We start from the raw sequence: 13,734 nt of genomic DNA, 5'->3' as shown, positions 1-13,734 counted from the left end.
GTTGTATCCTCGCTCCTAATTAATTTCTTACCACTAATTCAATAACTGAATTATTGGATTTTGGTTAAACTTGTTCACCAATTTATATAAGTGGGATATGCATATATAAGGGTAATAAAGTATTTTCCAACCATTATTATTGAGTAATTAATTTAATCTTCACCATTTATTTTATATCAAGTTGTGTAGTTTGTTCCTAACTATATATACTTGTTACATTATTTGATACATTGGTTTTAAATAATAATTATAATAATTACTCTTATAGCTTTTAATTAGTTCGTATTGTTCTAATACAAAAATATCACATATAAGAAATATTTGTTAACAACTCTATTCAACAACACACCGGAGTAATGTTAGAGAACTAATTTTTTTTAGTCAACATTATTCAATTATTTTAAATTGGTTAACTAAAAATTAGTTTTTTATGTAACATAGGAACAAATAAAATTAGTAGGTTAAGTATAATAGTTAATTGTAATAAGAAAATATAAATTTACATTATTTATAATAATAAATTTTGCTATTATTATTAGTCATCACACATTATTTAATTTATCTAGACTTTTTTTTCACTAGTATAAATAATTTATCTACTTTTTTTAAGTAGTGAAGTTGAGTTGTAATTTTCTTCTAAACCCTTTTAAAGAATAAGTTGTTTTAAATCCTTAATTGGTTGACCAACCAAAATAAATTTATACTTATTTTTACTATAATAAAATTATTAAAATTATTAAGATTATCGACTCGAACGACTACGTTCTGACATCAGTATACTTCTCATTCAACAATTTTCCCTTTTAAGTAGTTGTTAGAGAAATTGTTCATTATTAATCATTCCACTCTTTATTTCGTTACATAAACAACTTATTTTGATAATTATATAAAACAACTAAAAGTATAAAATATGGTAAAAACTCAGATACAGTCAACTTCACGTGAAATTAATAATTAAAAATTATTAAATGAAAATATAATTAAATTATTTAAATCATTTAATAATTTTCAATTATCACATCTGAGTTTTCACCATAAAATATATAAGATAATGTGTTTCAACAAAATATTAACACTTTTGAAAATTGATTCATATAGATTTAATACTGTACTTGGTCCCTTACCTTCAATGTCTACTGAGTTTAGAAATTAATTGTAAAAAGTAGGTTTGGTGTGATTATTGACTTGTAAAGGGCATATACACTGTATATAAACCTCATACATATTGCAAACGAGATAAAGGTGTATGATTTGGAGTTTTTTAAATACACATACACACGTCATTACATACTACCTTCTCTTTCTATATTTTTTCATGATTCTCTTGTATGTAGTTTGCTTCCAAGTGTTTATATTGTTTTATTATATCTTTTATATATGTTTTCGTACGTATTTCCAAAACACATATTTTTTTAGTCCCTTACTAATGTGCTTCGACTAAACGTATGTGAAAATTGATTCATATGTAATACTACTTCGCTTGGTAATTGGAGTGAGTAGAGTATAGGTTTGGTGTGACGATTGGTATTGATGTAATGCTATATCCGAGGTAGAGAACATAGTATCTTTTATGTAAAATCGAAAAAATAAATTAAATACGTAAAATATAAAATTATAACAAAATTTAAATTATAAAATTGTTAGACTTAGTATAAATTTTATAAAATTAATTGATATATTTTAAATCGTAATATAAAAAAATTTTAGAAGTTAAATTGAGATTCTAACTACTATATCGCTAACTATATACTTTTTTAAATACCTATCTTTATCATTAATATATTTACCCCAATTATTATATTTTGATAATTTTTTTTTTATAAACATATTTTGACAATTGTTACGGCTCAGCCCAACTATGCACGTCGGCCAAAGCGGCTCGAAGACGTCCCGACCCGTTCGGATGGGTCAACGCGCATGACCCGTCCGGTTGGCGATCCGGTCACGCACCTTCGATGTCAGCTTCATGCCAACTCTGGAGAAAGAACCTTCCTAGAAAGAGGCCTTCTCCTGTGGGGTCCGCTCTACTGACAAGGTATATAAGGGGAGGGTCCTACCCCTCCCCCAAGGTATGTCACTACAACCCTACTCTCATATCACCTGGACACTTTTCTGACTCGAGCGTCGAAGTGTCTTTGCAGGTGACACCCCCACTCCGCTCGAAGTACCCGGGAAGTCGGCCGCTCCCATCTTCATATCGCGACCCAGAACCAGGCGAGAATCCACCTTCCTATCCAAGAGACTTCCCCGAACTGTCCGCTATCCGAATAGTCTCCAGGCGCACACCGAGCCCACGGTTTGAATCGGATAGTCTCCAAGAGGAGAATTGGGAGGCGCCAAGAAGACGGCGGGACCCCTGATATACAACCGACGTGCAGGTAGACGGGTCACCGAGCAGTATCGGGAGGACAAAGGAGAAAGCCCGAAGAGAACGCGACGCCCCGTGATCATGGGGCAACCCCTTTTCATCATTCAATCCTCGAGGTCCGGCTGCCAAAGCATTTTGACAAGCCAACGGACATGAGGTATGATGGGATTCAAGACCCACATGAGCATCTAACGGCCTTTGAGGCCAGGATGAACCTAGAAGGGGTAGGCGACGAGGTGAGGTGTCGCGCCTTCCCGGTCACTTTGGCAGGGCCCGCAATTCGGTGGTTTAACGATCTCCTGCAAGATTCTGTATTCAAATTTTCAGACATTAGCCGCGCCTTCTTGGCCCACTTTACTACCCGAATCGCAAAGGCAAAATACCCGATCAACCTACTCGGGGTGACAAAAGATCCGGCGAGCCGACCAGGAAATACTTGGACAGGTTCAACGATGAGTGTTTGGAGATTGAAGGCCTAACCGACTCGGTGGCCAGTTTATGTTTGACAAATGGACTTCTGAATAAGGATTTCAAAAAGCATCTTACCACGAAGCCTGTGTGGACGATGTAAGAAATCCAAAGTGTGGTTAGGGAATATATTAATGATGAAGAAGTCAGTTAAATGGTGGCAGCCAACAAGTGGCAGCCTGCCTACAACCAACCTCGACAGAACGGTAGCGGAGAAATACTGAAGGAGCACGCGACGGAGTGCCAGCCAAGGCCATCAAGCCGTTTTCCCGAGTTGGGAAGTTTACCAACTATACCCACCTCACAGTCCCCATTGTAGAAGTCTACTAGCAGATAGCCGAGAAGAGAATTCTGTCGAAGCCCCGACCTCTAAAGGATAGAACCAGAGGGAACAAAATTCTCTATTGTGATTACCACAAGGGCTATGGACACAAAACCCAGGATTGTTTTGTCCTAAAGGATGCGCTGGAGCAAGGGATCCGGGAGGAAAAGCTAGCCGAATTCTCCCACCTCATTAGGGAGCGGAGGAGACAAGATCGCGACCGAGATGGAGATGACAAGAACCGCACGGTGAAGCGACGTCAAGAACCCGAGGACCATTAGCACGATCTCACCATAGTAAATGTGGTTGTCGGAAGAAATGCGGCTCTAAGATCGAAGTCGGCGCACAAGAAGGACACCAAAGTTTTGGCCGTGGCGTCATCCAGTCCCACGCCGAACTCCAAGAGGACTCCGTCCATATCATTCGGTCCAGAGGACCAATGGTTTAACGAGGTCGCGAAAAACCCTCTGATGGTTATCACGGCTAGAGTGGGAACCGGCCTAGTAAAGCGAATCCTCATAGACACTGGGGCTGATTCAAATATCATTTTCTGCAACGTGTTCGACGTTTTGGGTCTTTGGGATACCGATTTAAAGACTCACCAACACAGTGTGGTCGGATTGGGGGACCACTTTATCAAGACCAATGGGATAATCTCCCTACCGGTATCCATTAAACTGGGACAAGGGAAAAGATCGGTGATGGCGAAGTTCGTGGTTCTGCGAGACTCCACGGCCTACAACCTCATCCTGTGGAGAAAACAATCAACGATCTTGGAGCAGTGATCAGTACAAAGATGTTGATAATGAAGTTCATCGCTGATGGCGAGTCCGTGGGATCCATTAAAGGAGACTTGGAAACGGCAGTTGCATGCGACAATGCCAGCCTCTCCCTAAGAAAGAAATCCAAAGAGGCGTCGGGAGTATTCCTTGCCGACTTGGATGCCAGGGTCGATGACAAGCCCAGACCCAAGCTGAAAGGGAACTTAGAGAAATTCAGGGTTGGCGACTCGGAGGAGAAGTTCACTTTCGTGAACAGAAACCTCCCCTACAACCTGAAAGAACCTCTAATAGAGATGATCAGGGCTAATGGCGACCTATTCGCCTGGACGCCAGCTGACATGCCGGGAATAGACCCCCAGCTTATGTCACACCACCTTGCCGTCAAGATGGAAGCCAAGCTGGTGGCTCAAAGGAGAAGGAAAATATCCCAAAAAAAGGCAGAGGATGTAGCCAGGCAAACGGCCAGCCTTCTAGAAGTAGGATTTATCCGGGAACTCGACTACTCGACTTGGCTGTCAAACGTAGTTCTAGTTAGGAAGCCCAATGGAAAATGAAAAATGTGTGTGGATTATTCTGATCTTAACAAAGCATGTCCCAAGGACTCCTACCCCCTCCCTAACATAGATGCCCTCGCTGACGCGGCGGCAGGATATCGGTATCTGAGTTTCATGGATGCTTATTTTGGCTATAATCAGATACCGATGCACAGGTCAAACGAAGAGAAAACAACGTTCATAACGCCAGGGGGAACATACTGCTACAAGGTAATGCCATTTGGCCTGAAGAACGCAGGGGCCACATACCAAAGACTGATGAACAAGATATTCAGCAACCTTATAGGCAAAATGGTAGAAGTATACGTGGACGATATCCTAGTAAAGACCACCTGGCCTGAAGCCCTCATAAGCAACCTAGAAAATGTATTTGCCTCTCTCCGAAAACACGGCATGAGGCTCAATCCGCTCAAGTGTGCCTTTGCCATGGAAGCAGGGAAATTCTCGGGGATTATGATAACCCAAAGAGGGGTGGAGGCTAACCCAGAAAAGTGTGAAGCAATACTCCAAATGAGGAGCCCAGGGTGCATCAAAGACGTACAGAGGTTGGCAGGAAGGCTCACCGCACTATCCCGCTTCCTCGAAGTGTCGGTTGCTAAAGCTTTACCATTCTTCAACTTGATGAGGAAGGGGATTTCGTTTGAATGGACCCCGGCATGTGAATAAGCCTTCAAGCATTTCAAGTAGATGCTCGCGACACCACCTGTTCTCAGGAAGCCTAAGAACGGAGAATCGCTATACTTATACCTGGCGATAACTGATGAAGCCATGGCGGCGGTCTTAGTGCGAGAGGAAGGAAAGATCCAACAACCAATCTATTTTGTGAGCAAAGCACTGCAAGGAGCGAAGTTAAGATACAACAAACTAGAGAAGCTAGCACTTGTGCTCCTGACCTCTTCCCGCAAATTGCGACAGTACTTTCAAGGACATCACGTAATCGTTAGGACGGATCAAGGAATCCGCAAGGTACTTCAGAAACCTGATCTAGCAGAAAGAATGATGACTTGGGCTATCAAGCTTTCCCAGTACGACCTGCAGTATGAACCCAGGCATGCGATTAAAGCTTAGACCATGGCTGACTTCTTGGTGGAAGTAACAGGAGACCCAACTGAGGCACCGAGCACACGGTGGAAGCTCCATGTGGACGGAGCCTCCAATCAGACATTCGGGGGAGCCGGGATAATCCTGGAAAGCCTTACTGGGGTCGTATATGAACATTCGATCAAGTTTGAGTTCCCGGTATCAAACAACCAAGTGGAGTACGAGGCCCTTCTGGGCGGTTTAGTCCTAGCAGGGGAGGTCGGAGCCACAAGGCTCGAGATATGTAGTGATTCACAAGTCGTAACTTCAATGGGTTGTATCAGGCTAGAGACTCATTACTACAGAAATATCTGGAGAAGGTCAACGAGTTAATCAGGCAGTTTGAGGAGGTCTCGGTGCAGCACGTTTTGAGAGAGAGGAACACACGAGCAGACCTTTTGTCAAAGCTGGCGAGCACAAAGCCAGGATCAGGAAACTGATCTCTCATTCAAGGCTTGTTAAAAGAACCGGCAGTGGCCCTACATTTCACGAAGGTAGATCCCTCCTGGATGGACCCGATCACCAACTTCTTGGAAAGCGGCAAACTCCCCGAAGACGAAAAGTCGGCAAAGATGCTGAGGCAGGAGGCGGCCAAGTATGCAATCATACAAGGCCAGTTGTTTAAGAAATGACTGAGCCAACCCCTATTGAAATGCCTGCATCCCGACCAAACGGACTACGTGCTTAGGGAAGTGATGCACCACTATTTCGTGGTACATCTTGTGCTTAATTGAGTGGATTTTATCCACTAATCTCACACTTATTCCTAGAAATGACATGTTTTATATTTTCTTTCCTGATTTTGTGCTATGATTGGAAACATATTTCTTTGGTCTTAATTTAGCTAATTTTAATCCTCTCTTATTACCATTTGATGCCTTGATATGTGTGTTAAGTGTTTTCAGAGAGGAAGTCCACGAGGGATGCTGCGGCCACCACATAGGCAGGAAGGCCTTAGCCAGGAAACTCATCAGAGTCGGTTACTACTGGCCTTCAATGATGAAGGATTCCAAGGAATTTGTGTGAAAGTGCAAGAGGTGCCAGGAAAACGCCAATTTTTACAAGGGAGTCGACCATTTTCACACAGAGGAGTCGACCTGCTAGGACCCGGTCGGTCCAGGGCAGGTCAAATACCTAATAGTGGCCATTGAATATTGTACCAAGTGGATAGAGGCTGAGCCCTTGGCCAGCATATCCTCAGCTAATTGTCGGAAGTTTATGTGGAGGTAAGTAATAACCCGGTTCGGGATCCTCGAGGTCGTTATCTCAGACAACGGAATGCAATTCGTTAACAAGAAGTTCAGAGAGTTCCTTGCTGGCTTGGGCATAAAGCAGAAATTCTCCTCGGTGAAACATCCCCAAACCAACGGCCAGGTCGAGGCTGCAAATAAGGTCATCTTACAAGGCCTCAAGAAGCAGCTCAATAAGAAGAAGGGAACATGGGCTGATGAGCTAGCTTCGGTCTTATGGTCCTACCGCACAACCCAACAATTGGCCACCGGGGAGTCCCCTTTTCATCTAACTTACTGGGTAGACCCAATGATACCTGTAGAAATGGGGAGCCGAGCCCTCGGCTACTTTTAGGAGGAGTTGAGGAAGCTGTAGAAAAAGACCTAATAAACGAGGCTAGGGAGATGGCCCACTTGTCGGAAATGGCGTTGAAGTAAAGGATTGCTCTGCGCTACAACGCCAAGGTACTCAAGAGAGAGTTTAAGCAAAACGACCTGGTCCTGAGGCATAACAACATCGGCTTACTGACTCGGGGAGAAGAAAAGCTGGCGGCGAACTGGAAAGGCCCATACAGCGTAAATGAGGTAATCGGTAGAGGTGCCTACAAGCTGGAACGACTAGACGGCAAAGAAGCTCCGAGAACATGGAACGCGAAAAACTTAAGAAGATTCTATTCTTAGGCCAAGCAGGCCGACTAGGAGACCTGGCAAGATCGGTAAGGTCCACATTACTTTGAGTAGGTAATATAGCTCTATGTTTTATATTGTTAATTGTAAATGCGACGGCGGCACGATAACCCACAACCTGGCCTTATCAATTACCAGCACAACGGTAAAGCGGACGTAAGCAGATAGACAACACCAACAAACGGTAACAAAATATAATGAAAAGATATTGCCGACTAAATGAGGAGTAAAACAATAATTACAAGCCGACCAAGTGGCTAACGTTTCAACAAAAGTAATCCAGAAATTACAAGGCAAAGTTCACAAACCAAAAGATCACAAAATTCATAAAGTTACAAAGATCACTTCTTCAGCATATCGATAATTTTACCATCCCTAATGGTCTTAAAGACCCCAATTGCCGACGTGTCGAAGTCAGGAGCCACCAGCTTCACTTGGGCTTTAAGAGCCTCTTCAGTCATCAAAATGGCGCTTTTCCTCTGCTTCACGGTCTCCTTGTACTTCTTCTTATATTCGGCAGCTTTAGCTTGAGTAGTCTTCGCCAGCGAGGCGGCCTCATCGCGCTCCTTCTCCAATGCGGCCACCCGACCTTGAGCAGCATTGAGTTGGCCCTCCAAAGTCAGCTCTCGCTCGGTTAGGCGGGAAACAGCGGCATCGGAAGTCTTCACTTTCTCCTCAGTAATCTTGGTCTTTTCCTTGGCAGCCTTGGCTTTCTTCTCCGCGCTAGCCAGCTTCTCCCAAAGTGAGTCAACTTCAACTTTATAAGAGGACTCGAGTTTTTTCTGCACCGAATGTGTTTCCACCAAAGCGAACTCCGCTTTCCTCGCTATGGCGGCTCCACGAAGAAGTGTGCAGTACATCCACCTTGCCTGAGAAGAAAGATCCCCACCGTGGAAGAAATCCTCCGTGCCAGGAAGAAGTTGGGAATTAATAAAGTTCCTGGCATCGAAGTTTCTCTCCATTACAGTTTGAGCTCCCTCGGGGCTAGAGGACGACCTCTTCCTCTTCGAGTTGCTCACAACAATCACCTCCTCCTCCTCTAATTCTGGTTGAGAAGACGAGCCATCGCCTACACCGACCACTTCGCCCTGAGTGGGTGAGGCATGCGCTTCGGCAGCATTATGAGGCGGCACTTCGGCGGCATAAGGGGGACGTACCACCTGGTTCTCGTTATTTCTGGGGGCACCTCCTAATTCTCGTTGGCCGGCTCATCGTCACTATCACCACCAAACGCGCCTACCTAATGCTAATAACGCTCGATATACAAAAGCAGCATGCATATAGGAACAAAGCAGGGAAACAAATGGCATGAATAGCAAGGTAAGGCTACGAAGATCAAAAAGTGATAAATAAAAGCTTACCAAAGGTACTTGTATTGATATGGAGAAGCAAGAAGAACGAATGCAAGCAAACCAAGGGATCGTAGTAGGGAATAGGAGAATGGAGAAGGCAAATGTAGAAATAGTGGGATAATGGTAAGGGAATGAAAAACGAAACTGAACGGAGAACTTAGAAACCAACCCAAGAAGCGCGAAGGACAGGGCATAATGGTATTTTTACGCGGAGTTTTGAATAACCCATTATGAGCATTAAATACTCGGCACGAAGAACGAGGCGACGAAAGGCTATCCTTAGTGACGAACAGGCCTACACGCACAGGAGGTGTGTCCTCACCATGAGCAACTGAACACCAGGCGACGACCCGCGAAGGAGGAAACGGAACGCGCCACCAGCAGCGCTCGCGGCCACAACTGGCGCATTGGGGGCACTGCTACGTCCCAGCCCAGCTAGGCACGTCGGCCAAACCGGCCCGAAGACGTCCCGACCCGCTCGGATGGGTCAATGCGCATGACCCGTCCGGTTGGCGACCCGGCCACGCACCCTTGGTGCTAGCTGCATGCCAGCTGTGGAGAAGGAACCTTCCTAGAAGGACCTTCCCCTGTGGGGCCCGCTCTACTGATAAGGTATATAAGGGGAGGGTCTTACCCCTCCCCAAGGTACGTTACTACAACCCTACTCTCATATCACGTGCACATTTTTTTGACTTGAGTGTCGAAGTGTCTTTGCAGGTGACACTCCCACTCCGCTCGAAGTACTCGGGAAGTCGGCCGCTCCCATCTTCATATCGCCACCCAAAACCAGGCGGAAATCCACCTTCCTATCCAAGAGACCTTTCCGAACCGTCTGGTATCTCACTTACCGAACAATAATTATATAAGACAACTAAAAAAAATTAATCATAAAATTTAAAGACAGAGGCGTATATTTTTGTATTTCTCAATCAAGCATAATTTTTTTTTAGAGTCAACAAAGTCAAACTAATTTTTTTTGTCGCAAAAATTATAATATTATGCCATAAAATCACAACTTATTTAAAAATTTTGAATTAACAAAAAAAAAATACATGAATCATGGTATCTCTAACAATTTCAATCACCCTCTAGCATCTATGAAAATTAATTCATATGCAATACTTCACAAGGTGACTATTAGGTTGGATATTAATTTTCCTTACAATCTTTATTTATTTTTTGGTAATTCGCCTCGTCTAGTAGTTGTCTCTTCTAGTTAGAGGTAGGCATCAGAGTAGTCCCTGAAGTTGTCCTCGAGGATCAAAGTAATCCCTGAAGTTAAAAATTTGTCTGGATCGTCCCTGAAGTTGATCTCCGGTACTCATAGTGGTCCTTCCGGTGAATTTCGTCCACCTGGCGCAACCGGAAAGCTGAGGTGGCATCGTTGGTGACACGTTAGCACGCCAAAACGACGTCGTTTCATGGGTGGCGCCAAAAAGACATAAAACGTCGTCGTTTTATGCGGAAAAAACTCCCACCCTCAACGTTTCACTAACGTCTCGTCTCCCACACTCAAACACACAAACACAACACAAAGCAGAGCTCCCTTCTTCTCCGTTACCCTCTTCACTGGCGCCAGTGCTGTTGCCTTCACCAGAGAGTATTTGGGTGGAGAACGTAAGCTCTAGAGGATCGCATTCATCATCTGCATCAGGCAGGGAGTTGTGAAGACGGGTTTCTCTGATAAAGGTACGCCAAAAAATTTTAAATGTGTGGTGAAGCTCTGTTTTTTGAATTTTGTTGTTAATCTATTCTTCAGAAGGGGAAAAAACGTTTTCTTGGAGTGTTTTGTTTAGGAATACATGCTTGTGTTTTGAGGTATTGGCTAGGGTTTGATCGGGAGGAGGTTTCTTAGTGGCTAGGCTAAGTAAGGGGGTTTTTGTTAAGATGGAAACTTGTTTTTTTTGTCCAAGGGTTTACTGCTGTTGTAATTTTAGTTATGGAGGTAGTAAGTTGGTAATGTGGTTGAAGTTCAGGGAGGCTGATATAAGATAAAAAAATTTTAAATTGCAGATGGGTGATGATTTGCTTACCATCCTATTTCACCATGGAGGATCATTCATCACTGATGATGGAGGTGTGACTTACAATGGTGGAGATGTCTTTGAGTTTCCAGGACTTGATCCAGACAAACTGGACGTCTTCTTTGTTCGAGACTACCACAAGGATCTTGGATATGACAAGGTCACTCAAACATGGTGGCTGGTTCCTAATAGGGCGTTTCAAAATGGTCTAAGGGCTCTAACAAATGACAAGGAGCTAATGGAGATGTGCTACCTTGGTCAGCAGAACAAGGGGGTTGTTCATGTTTACTATGAGCATGGAGTCTCAGAACCTCTTTACATTGAGGAAGCAGAGGCAGTTTCATCTAAAGGGAAGGAGGAGGTCTTGGTGATACAGGATTTGAATCCCACCCCAAACACCACCACCAATGATAATGCAGAGCCAATTCCCACCACAGCAACATCTACTACAATCTCTGCACCAATTCACAGGAAGCAGCTTTCAAGCAGCAACCACTCCACCTGCTACCACCCCACCAGCAACCACTCAACCCACAACTCTTCCTCCGGCTCATCCTATGCAAGGTGCATCACAGGGGACCGTAACAAGACTTTTTAACTTCATGAAGTTTGTTCCGAATCCTGGATTCAGACCACCAAGAAACCAAAAATGAAGACTAGGTTTATTATGTTTAGGAGAACATTATTTTGTTTAACTTTTTTGATGAAGCAGTGTACTTTCTGCATTTAGAACCCAAGTGTTGGGGATCTTTTTTGTTCAAAACTTGTGTTCTCAATATGTTGAGAACTGCTGACAGATTTGCACAATATTGCCATGGCTCTTCCTTGCCTATTTTGTATATGTTTACTGCATTAATATATGATTAAAGATTATTATGGCCTCATTGATTAGAGGATTTCATTAGTCCTGCAGGAACAGTTATTTCTACATATAACCTCTACTTTATTCATATTCCAAATTACTCTTGGACAGTCATGTAAAACAGTTTAATCTGCATTCCTTTCAACCAAAATGACAAGTTTTACATTAACAGAGCAACATATGCATATCACATTTCACTTAGTTTTTGGCTACATACAATTGACTCTGCTGCCTATCCAATCTTAAGACAAGCACAACAACTGTAACCAGCAGCAGTAGCATACATGTAAACAAGAAAATTCCCCCCATTTTCAGAACTCTAACTTCAGACTCTAGTCTTCCAAGTTTCCAAGCAATATTCATCTTCCATTCTTCGTTGTCATTTGAGGAGCTTGTTCTACCATCACATGTCACCGCATCTTCTTCCAGAATTTTGTCCACCCAAAGAAACAACCCACACCACCTCTTTCCTGCAGTCTAAACCCAGGAAAGTGAATCAACCAACCTCTAGATTTACCACAAGGAACAGCATCAAGCACTTACATTGTAGTTTGGGCAACCCACAAACGGTCTCCCTGGATTAGAATCCGTCGCTGACCATCGCAGCACTGGCCTCGCCCCGCATGCACACCATTCTGGCAGACGTGCATCTCTGTTTCTATTCATCTTCCTCATGATGCTTCCAAATGATCTTGGGTTGTTGGAGCTCCCAGCTGCGTTGCTTGCGCTACCCATCAACACTGGTGTTTGATGATGAAGACAACACTCAAGACTCACCTCTAGTACGACGGAGAGGATCGGAGAGAAGACAAGAAAAGCGTGTGCGACGGAGAAGAAAGGAGAATAGAGTCAATTTGGGGGTTAGGGTTTTTAAAGTTAAATTAGGGACCAAATTGACTCCAAAACGTTTACTAGGCCACGTCAGCTAGCCGTTGGGCTGCTAACGTGTCACCAACGACGCCACCTCAACTTTCCGGTTGCGCCAGCTGGACGAAGTTCACCGGAAGGACCACTATGAGTACCGGAGATCAACTTCAGGGACGATCCAGACAAATTTTTAACTTCAGGGATTACTTTGATCCTCGAGGACAACTTCAGGGACCACTCTGATGCCTACCTCCTTCTAGTTATTTATATATTGTTTTATCATATTTTTCATGTTTTTATATTCAAGTAAACATTAACATATGTGAAAAATGTGTCGTACGTAATGTGGTACTTCACTTGATGACCCTATATAACTAGGAATGGTAATAAGTAGAATAGGATACGGTTTAGATTCAACTCTAATTTTATTTGTGGATTAAAATTTTTATATAAATTCAATTCTACTCTATTCGCGGGTTAAGAATCTCAACTTTAATCCTATCCGGTAATCGCAAGTTACAGAAAAAATACACTATTATTATATAACTTAATGATAATTTAAAATAGAACTGATTTTTATGTAAAAAAATATTAAATTATTAATTAATAATTTTTTATTGGCCAAAGATCTTTTGTATTTAGTGAGAGATTTTAGGTTCAACATCCACTTAAAATATATTTTTATATAAATATATAACATATACATATATAGAGTGCGGGTTGATCAAGTAGGATTAAGGCTCAACCCACATCCTATCCTACCTGCACAAAAACTCTACCCGCATCCTATCCTATCTACTACGAATTAAATTGACAACCCTGTCCAATCGAATGAGATCAAATTAGATATCCACAAATAAAATACATATTGTCACCCCTATCTATACCCCTTACACGCCTCTAATAAGTAGCTATTGAGTTGGATACTAATTTGAAAGAGTAGGTTTGGCACGATTACTTACTCATTATTGGTGTCTCCTATAATAACCAAAAAGATCGAATATGGTAATTATGCAACCAAAATTCAACCAACAATGACATTTAGGTTGAGAACAAATTATAAAAAGGTTTATATAGTAGATTTTGATAGATGCCACCTAAGTTACTTTGATTTCTCTTCTTTTTTTTTTTTTGTTAAA

Source organism: Arachis duranensis, chromosome 5 (genome assembly GCF_000817695.3).
Source record: "Arachis duranensis cultivar V14167 chromosome 5, aradu.V14167.gnm2.J7QH, whole genome shotgun sequence".
NCBI classification, from domain to species: Eukaryota; Viridiplantae; Streptophyta; class Magnoliopsida; order Fabales; family Fabaceae; genus Arachis; species Arachis duranensis.
Note: the sequence above shows the minus strand (reverse complement) of the source record.